The 9,183-nt window shown below is 43.2% G+C and overlaps 1 long non-coding RNA gene across 1 annotated transcript; it reads right to left on the bottom strand.

Annotated features, from left to right (window-relative positions):
* Positions 1 to 1,344: 1,344 nt before the first annotated feature.
* On the bottom strand, positions 1,345 to 7,363 carry LOC132541745 (uncharacterized). Its single transcript, XR_009552842.1, has 3 exons — positions 7,237 to 7,363; positions 6,773 to 7,006; positions 1,345 to 1,652 (listed from the first exon to the last, which is right to left on the bottom strand). It is a non-coding gene; the product is annotated as an uncharacterized LOC132541745 (long non-coding RNA).
* Positions 7,364 to 9,183: the final 1,820 nt, after the last annotated feature.

The following is a 9,183-nucleotide window of genomic DNA, read 5'->3' as shown; positions in this document are numbered from 1 at the left end:
ACTTTTGAATGTTTCCTTCTCCTTTGCTCTTTTTGAACTAAAGAAGAAATTCTAGGGGCCATGGGAAGGTGCATCTGGTTGATTAAAAATGTTATCACAGGCAAGATAGCAAGTCCAAAATTCCCACCTGCAGGGGGAAAGCTTCATGAGTGGTGAAGTAGTGCCGCAGGTGTCTCTGTCTCCATCTCCTGGTCCCCTCTCAGTTTCTCTCTACCCTGTCAAGTAAAAAAAAAAAAAAAAAGGAAAAAAAACTTTTAAAAAGGAGAAATGGGGGGCCAGGCGGTAGCTCAGTGGGTTAAGCGCACATGGTGTGAAGCGCAAGGACTCGCATAGGATCCAGGTTCAAGCCCACACTCTCCACCTGCGGCGGGGGTGGGGGGGGATTGTCACTTCATGGTGGTGAAGCAGGTCTGCAGCTGTCTGTCTTTCTCTCCCCATCTCTGTCTTCCCCTCCTCTCTCTGTTCTATCCAACATCACTTAATAACATGGCAACAAAATGCAAAATGGCCTCCAGGAGCAGTGGATTCATAAGGAGCCCCAAGAGATAACCCTGGAGGCAAAGAAAAAGAAAGAAAAAGGAAAAATGTTCTAGGAGCAGTAGTTAGAGCAAATGTTTCAGAACTCCTGATATCTCCATGAGTGTGAGCACATTTTGTGCAGAATAATAATCATTGTTTTCCAAAGAAGTCTTGCCAAATTATAAGCAAAAGGTGTGTGGATTCTGCTAAGCAAGTCTCTGACAAATTATAACTTCCTTGTGTGTTCCCAGTTCTGGGTAGAAATGGAATTGTGAAGTTCATGTCCACAGGGAGTGACTCTTTGGTTATAACTAGGGTTCCCTTAAATTTCAAGAAATTCCCAGATAATTTTCTCCCACCCCCCAGAGCTTAGGGTTCCCTCAAATTCTGGTATGCTAAATCCGTTTATAAAGCGGAGGGACAGGATTATTTTATTTATCCCATCAGGCTTCTATAAGTTTTTTAAAAAGCATCTCAGCTCACCCCCTTTCTCCTTTCTCACATGGTGATGCACTAGAAGACAGGAAGGGCAGATGGTGAGTTGTGTGGACATGTATTTACTTTTTTAATTTTTATTTATTATTTTATTAATGATTTAATATTGATTTATAAAATTACAAGGTAACAGGGGTACAACTCCACACCATTCCCACCACCAAAGTTCTAGATCTCCAGTCCCTCCACTGTAAGCCACAGCAGTTCTCCCAAGGTTGTAGATATGAGTCAGCTATTATTTCTACAATGGCCTGCATTTGTATTTATTTGCCCTTTTTAAAGGTCCCATATTCTCTTCCTTTTCAGGTCACATATACACCTATTATTACATTCAAATGTCCTTTCTTCTTTCCTCCTCTCTCTCTGGGTCCTGATGGAGCTGCAATTCAGAGCCATTCGGTCATCTCCCCCACTAGGAGTATGGATCATGATTATTTTGGGGGTGCATAAAATGGGAGTTCTGGCTTCTGTAAATAGCTTCTCCACTGGACATGGGCATCAGCAAGTTGATTCATACTCCCAGCCTGTTTGTATCTTTCCATAGTGGGCTAGGGCTCTAGAGTTAGTGAAGACACACGGTGAGGTTGTCTGCCCAGGGAAGTCAGGATGGAATCGTGATAGCGTCTGCAACTTGATGGCTGAAAAGTGACAAGATATAAAGTGGTACAAAGTGATTAATGAACAGGAAACAAAAAGTAGGCATAGAGCAGATGAGGATAGAGATCTTAGGGGGGAAAGAAGCTAGGAAGTCCATTTTAGGCATGCTCCTAGGGGCCCACAACTATTATAGATTTTTGTTTAAGTTTAATAGCTAACGTGGAAGTGGACAAAAATATTATCTGAGATGGTGTCAGATTGAGAATAGAACTAGAAAATTGGATTAGGACAGAGAGTAGCTCCCATTCTTGAAAAAAAAAATCTATGGATAAAATTAACTGTTTACCCCATCCACCTGACCCAGGGCATATATATATATCCACAGCTGGGAACATTGCAGACTGCCCTCATTTCAGGACCAGTCTTCCATGAGTGGCAGGGCAGGATGACCCAGCCTCCCTTTGGAGACTGAGATAGCTCTTACCATAGCTGCTTTATGGTGAGGATAAGGTCCTGGGAATGGCCATGTATTTCATTATGACAGATATAACGTGATTACTTTGTACAATTCACAGACCTGGCTTATTATGTTTTTTCTTTTATTCCCTAAACTTGGGACCTTGTAGCCTGAGACATGAAAGTTTTGCATAACCATTATGCTACCCCTCTCACCCCTAAACCTGTTTTAACACCATAAATACATATGACACCTCTTATGAAACAAAAGCATTTCTTCATGTGGGAGTGGCTTCAGAGCTGTTAAAACACAACAGACCTATGTGTGTTTGAGGGATTGAGGGACAGAAGTGGAGCTTAAAGGGGCCAGGCAGTAAGCAGCACAGCAGGCTAAGCGCACATGGTGCCAATCACAAGGACCACCATAAGGATCCCAGTTTGAGCCTCTGGCTTCCAACCTGCACAGGGTCGCTTCATGAGTGGTGAAGTGGATCTGCAAGTGCCTATCTTTCCCCAACTTCCCCATCTCCCTCAATTACTCTCTGTCCTATCCAACAACAACAATGGCAACAATAACAACAACAAGGGCAACAAAATGAGAAAAATGCTCCTGCAGGAGCAGTGGATTCTTAGTGCAAACACTGAGCCCCAGTGATAACCCTGGAGGCAAAAAAAGGGGGGGGGAGCTTGGTGGCTGACTTCTCCTCAGTCCTACCCACTTCCTTTATGCCCTCACCCCACAGATACTGAAGACTCTGGGAAATCCATCTTTGCAATTCAATCCTCTGTCACTGCTGCATTTCCTTGCTTTTCTTTGAATGAGATGACAGAGGGGATACTCCCATTACTGAGAATAATAATAATAATAATAAATAAAAGAAATTAAACTCTGGTTTTCTGCAAATATACTATGGACCCTAAAAAAACTCATTTTCAAAAATTACTTCAATTCCATTCAGCTTGACTGTAATTAAAATTTTCCTATATAGCCTTTTTTTTTTTAGGTGATACAACACTTCCTACGCATAAATTTAAATTTCCAGTTTCTAAAGGAAACCCCCTTAGTATCTTAGAAGAATTATCTACTCAATGAATTTCTATGGTTAATTTTAGTAAAGCCTTTATTTTGGCCAATTTATTTGAGAAATGGGTAAAAACATCCAAAATGAAATTTCTGATAACAAATTTGCATTGAGACAGTTTTTCCCTGGAAAGGAGCTTTATTTTATTTAATCTGGAACCATCAATAGACTTTGCCTAAAGAAATAATTCTGAGGGCCAGGTGGTGGCACTCCTGGTTAAGCACAAGGATACTCACAAGCACCAGGTTCAAGCCCCTACACCTCACCTGCAGCGGGGATGCTTCACAAGCAGTCTTTCTTTCCCCCTTCTGTCTCTTCCCCTCCCCTCTCAGTTTCTTTCTGCCCTATTGAACAAAAAGAAAAAAAATAATAATAAAAGCCACTAGAAGTGGTGGATTCATGGTGCCAACGGCTGGAGATATCAAAAAAAATGTAAAGAAATAATCCTTTCTTCTTATTTATTTATTCATTACCACCAGAATTATCACTGGAGCTCAGCGTCTGTACTACTCTACCATTCTTCACAGCTGTTTGTTGACAGAGCTGAATAAAAGGGGGGAGAGAGATAGAGTGAGGGAAAGACACCTGCAGGCTGTTCAGCCACTTGTGAAGCTCTTCTCATGTGGAGCTAGTGAATGGTAATTGCATGTAATCTCTCACTGGAGAACTGCTACCTAACCCCACTCCTATCTTCTTATTTTACTCTATGGTTTAATTGGACTCTAAAATTCCAAGTTACAAAAATTCTGAGAGATTAATGCTAAGGATCTATATTATTTGTTTTAAATAAAATTTTGCCTAATAAACCTTCTCTGACATGTTCTTATGAACTTCCGCACCAACATTCCTAGGTGACATGGGTTTTTAATACGAATGACCCATCAGCTATAGAAGTTTATAAGACTGTGGTCCAGGAGGTGGTGCAGTGGATAAAACATCGGACTCTCAAGTATGAGGTCCTTGTTAGATGCAGTAGTTTTAAAGTTTTAAGTATAGTTGCTTTTCTGCTTAGTGTGAGATGGAAAATTCCTTGCCCTTTCCTCTAGAAACAGGACCTAATCATTAAGCCACCAGTTGTTTACCAAGCATCAGTAAACCACCAGCTGTTTACCAAGAATCAGTAAGCCACCAGTTGTTTACCAAGACCCTGCAAACAGGCAAGGCTTATCAGGGCCTTTGCACAAGGAAATTATTTTCTAGGAAGGGGCAGCTGATGGCAGGAGGATGTGGTGACCCTACCTGGCTAGATTCTATTGGTTGTGTGATTTTGCAATGTTTGAAACTAGCCTGCGCTTTGCTTTGAATGGATCATGCTTTTGCTAAGTTTGAAATGACTGGATTTTGCGTTTTCTATAGCCTGTTATTGGATATAGGTTGATAAGGTGATGTGTTCCCCCTCCCTGAGTATAGTCTGAATTCCTATAAATTGTGTGGTTTGAGCCTTGTTCGGGGTCGAGCTGGCAGACTGCTGTCAGTCACCACTCGGCCCGGATTCGAATTCGTGAATAAACATCTTTTGCTTCCTTGCAGTGGATGGTGGTTTGATTTTAGCTCGCTAACAGTCCTGAGTTCAACCCCCGGCAGCACATGTACCAGAGTGATGTCTGGTGCTTTCTCATTAATAAATAAGTAAAATCTTAAAAAAAAAGAAGTTCATAAGACTGTGGTCCAGGAGGTGGCGAGGTGGATAAAACATCGGACTCTCAAGCATGAGGTCCTGAGTTCAATCCCCAGCAGCACATGTACCAGAGTGATGTCTGGTGCTTTCTCATTAATAAATAAATAAAATCTTTAAAAAAAGTTTATAAGACTAAGTTAACTGTCTTGTAAGAGATCAAGGGCCCAGGCAATGGTGCACTGGGTTAAGTGCACATAGTATGAAACATAAGGGCACACACAAGGATCCCAGTTCGAGCCCCCAGGTCCCCACCTGTGGGGGGGGTGTCACTTCACAAACAGTGAAGCAGATCTGCAGGTATCTCTCTGTCTTCCTCTCCATCTCCCCCTCCCCTTTCAATTTCTGTCATATCCAATAAAAAAAAAAAGAAAGAAAAGAAAAATGGCCACCAGGAGCAGTGGATTCATAGTGAGTCCCAGTGATAACCCTGGAGGGAAATAAAAAAAAAAAAAAAGCACGGGACATAAAATTAAAGACACTAGCTCTTTTAAAAAATAGTATATACCTGATTTAAAGTCTAATGAAATATCCACAGTAGGTCATTCTCAGTACAGGGCACAAGAATAACACAATGAAGAATCGAAAGGCTCAAAATCTAAAGAATGAAACATTTGGAAACACATGGTTCAAATGTCCTAATCATGAAGCAGCATTCAATAAGACCACCAGCTGGAAAATGTTGGCAATACCTGAGACTACTCGGACCCATAGCCTCATTCAGCTATCACTCTGCAGATGAATGTAGGTGGTACCTTCCCATCAATCAGTCACAGACCCAGCAAGGTAAGTCACAGACTCACAGAAAGCACCCACTCAAGTAGCCTAGTTCCTACATGAATGTATGTCCAGTGAAGTACCTTAAAGGGCAACTCCTTTCCCCTTAGATCTTCATGTAACACTCCATTTAACTATGGCCCCTCTGAGTGCCTGCTAGGGCAAGGTCCTCCTTTTACTATGTCACCCTCCTGGGACCTATGGAGTAAAGTCTTCCTTCATAAAAGAAATCTTTCTGGAAGTCAATAAAATATCCAACCAACTGATACTAATAAAGTGGAAAGCTGTCAAGTGGGAGAGAGAATTGACCCTAAGTTCCCAAGTACTTCCAGGAGGACAAATAGAAACAGAGGACTCTGTAGTTACCAGGATGTTGAAGTCCAGGTGATGTGAGGGGACCTCCAGTTACAGCCACTTATCTCAACACTGCTCAGAAGAAATCAGAAGAATAGCTTCATAGAATAGAAAGAGCTGGGGCCAGGCAGTGGTACACCTGGTTAAGTGCATACATTAAAGTGCACAAGGAGCACTGGTGTTGCATTGACAGCAAAGAACAACAATCAGATCATGACTGATGGAGTGTAGCAGGGGAAGATGTTCTGTTGTGGGCCATCAGTCATGATCTGGGATGCATTGGATCGACCTTCTCGTGGTGCATCCCATGAGTACCCATTCATTGGGGAAACTGACGATCCTTCCTAGCCGACTGAATCCACATGGATCCCAGTCACTTTCAAAGCCAGCAACAAGCAGCTCCTGAAAGCTTTCAACCTGACCTGTTGACTGGCTACGGAAGAAGGGCAAACGCTAGAAGAAGAAGTCATGATCTGATTGTTGCTCTTTGCTGTCAATGCAACACCAGCACCTGGAGGACTAGGGTGTGTGGTCTAGGGCCAGCTGTGTGGTCTAGGGCCAGCTTCTCCCCCATTAAGTTCATAATCACCCACCCCAGATTCTTAGTCTTGGGCTATGCCTCCAGGAGTGTCAAGTTTTCTGTAGATTCCAATGGAGTAGGATTTGATACTCCTGGTCACAGTCATGGCTGTCCAGCTGCAGGTAGGCCATGGAGTGGCTCTTGAGAAGTGATGTCATGGGTGTCTGGGCAGGAAACCCATGCAGGCCAAATTAGGGACCAATTTTTGAGGATCTCTTTGTCAACACACTCACTCACCTTGAGTCTGTGCTGACTCTCACTGGTGACAAGCCACACCTGCCCTTCATTCTTAGGTGTAGCCTGGATGTCCATGTCGATCAGCTCTTCCCATCTCTGGTGTGGACCTCTAAAAAGACAATGACCAGCAGTGGTTCAGAACCTCGGAGCCCAGCATGCTGTCATGGTGTCGCCTACTCCTTCTTGATTTTTCTCCTAGATTAGCACAGATCTCCCAGAATGAAAGAGATGCACCTTGAAGATAGAGACAGAACTTGACAGAAGAAAACCTTCCCCATATCCAGTTCAATAGCTAGTCTTGAATTAGGGTGTGAGCATGTTTTAAGCTCTTGCTCAGGGCAGCTCTGCCCCACCCATGCGCACACACACACACACACACAAACACACACACACACACACACACACACATATACACACACACACGGGAGAGAGGGGGAGAGGGAGAGGAGAAAGCATTTAGTTACCTCGGTGACTTCTGTACTTAGGTGCTGTGGCTGGAAATGAAAAGTGTGGCCCTGAATATCCTGTTAGCTGAGTGTTCCTCCTGAGTACTTTCTGATAGCATTTGGATAGACACCTCATCCAGTTTCTTTACTCAGTGACTTTGTTCTCCCAGAGGCCTTTCCCAAGGCCATAACCTGAGGAGGCCTTTAGTTAACAAAACATGTTTCTTCCTTCAAGTCTCAAAGGCAAATGAGTCGGTGAGGGGCCTGCATGTAGAGTATTTCCCAGTTACCCAGGCTCCAAGTCTGTTGGTGTCTATCCCAAGGTGGTGAGGTCACTTCCTGTGTGTTCATACCTGGGCTTTCTCCTCATAAAAGGCTGCACACATCCCCCTCATGGGTGGACAGCTGCTTGCTATCCACCACCGTCTCATGGGTCCACATTGTTAACAGCTAATAGGGAAACTACACAGACCCAGAATATCAAGGGTGCAGTTAGTGTCCCAGCAGTGAAGACACAGATTTGGGTCAGACTCCAACCCTCCTTAGCAGTTATGAGACCTTTAAGCAGCCTTGTGTCTCTCAGGACCACCCATGCCCCAGTCTTCATGTTAACAATGGGCTTATGCTAACATGCCTTCCTAATTCTCACACATGCTATCACTGAGTGGAGTACTAAGAGGCAAACCAGCTTTTCCTCTACAAGAGTAAACAGCCCCAATTACTTTAGTCATTTTCATATCTCTGAACAAGTTATTTTAAAACAACTTTCTCAGAAATTGCCTAGCCAGGTGGGTTCCCATACGGTCTCACCTCTGGAAACTATGTTTGCATTGCAAACTGCATGGCTGCATTCTTCTGGAAGCTCACTTTATACTCAGCCCTGATTTTATCCAAATTGACATTGTCTCAGTATGAGCATCACGTTCACTTCCACTAACTCTGAAATAGCCCTAGAAATCAAATCCATTCTGAAGCAATGGTTTCTTGCATCTGAGTATTCAGAAACACAGTGCTAGATGTTCTTGAATGTAAGAATTAAAATGGCTTTAAGAAAACCTTTTTGTTAACCTGTCTTTATCTATTTATTTGAATTTTTACATGAGAGTGAGAGGTAGAGGCATAGAAACAGGAGAGAGAGTATTGATAGGCATATGAAGTGGCAGTGCTGAAGTCTGGGGCCTCACTATAGATAGTTGGTGGTGTTTTTGTTTTTGTTTTTACCAGAACATTTCTCTACTCTGGGCTGTGGTGTGTGTGTGTGGTGTGTGTGTGTGTGTGTGTGTGTGTGTGTGTGTGTGTGTGTGTGTGTGTGTTTGGGCTGAGGGTGGGGTGTTGAACCTGGAATTTCCAAGCTTCAGACATGAAAATCTGTTGAATAAACCGCTGTGCTCTCTCTCTCCAACATATCTTGATAACTTTTAATAAAGATCTCAATGGAAAGCCTTTCCAAAGGTGACAGACAGCCTGACAGTCATAAATAAATCTATTCTAAAATGTCATAATTGGATAAACCTGAATTCATAAAATAGCAGCATTGTGCATTGAAGAAAACACCTTCAACTCATAAATAATTGGTGGGAAATATGCACCATGTGGACAATGATTATCATTTTAAAACCCGTAATAAGATGATCACAATCGTTTAAAATATCCTTATTCATTTTCATTTGAGATAGTGAATCGACTGACTAGTACACCCTTCTCTGGCATTGCAAGGTGGCAATGGCTCACTGTAGGGAGATGTTCACTAGGGCTCAGAAGTTGGGTGCAATTCAGATACTCAGCTCTGCACAACAGACAACTAAGAACAGAGATCTCAAGTCTACATGCCTCACCCTCCACGCCCATCTCAGCCTCCGCAGGTGGGCGTATCTGGAGGGCGGGGCCCTGGGGTGCTGGCGGGTAGGAGTGCGCGTTCTAGGCCAACGGTGCCCCCAACCGTGCCCCCAACCGCTGCCTACAGGA

This window comes from Erinaceus europaeus, chromosome 12, assembly GCF_950295315.1.
Source record: "Erinaceus europaeus chromosome 12, mEriEur2.1, whole genome shotgun sequence".
Taxonomy (NCBI): Eukaryota; Metazoa; Chordata; class Mammalia; order Eulipotyphla; family Erinaceidae; genus Erinaceus; species Erinaceus europaeus.
This window is presented reverse-complemented; position numbering and strand designations above follow the sequence as displayed.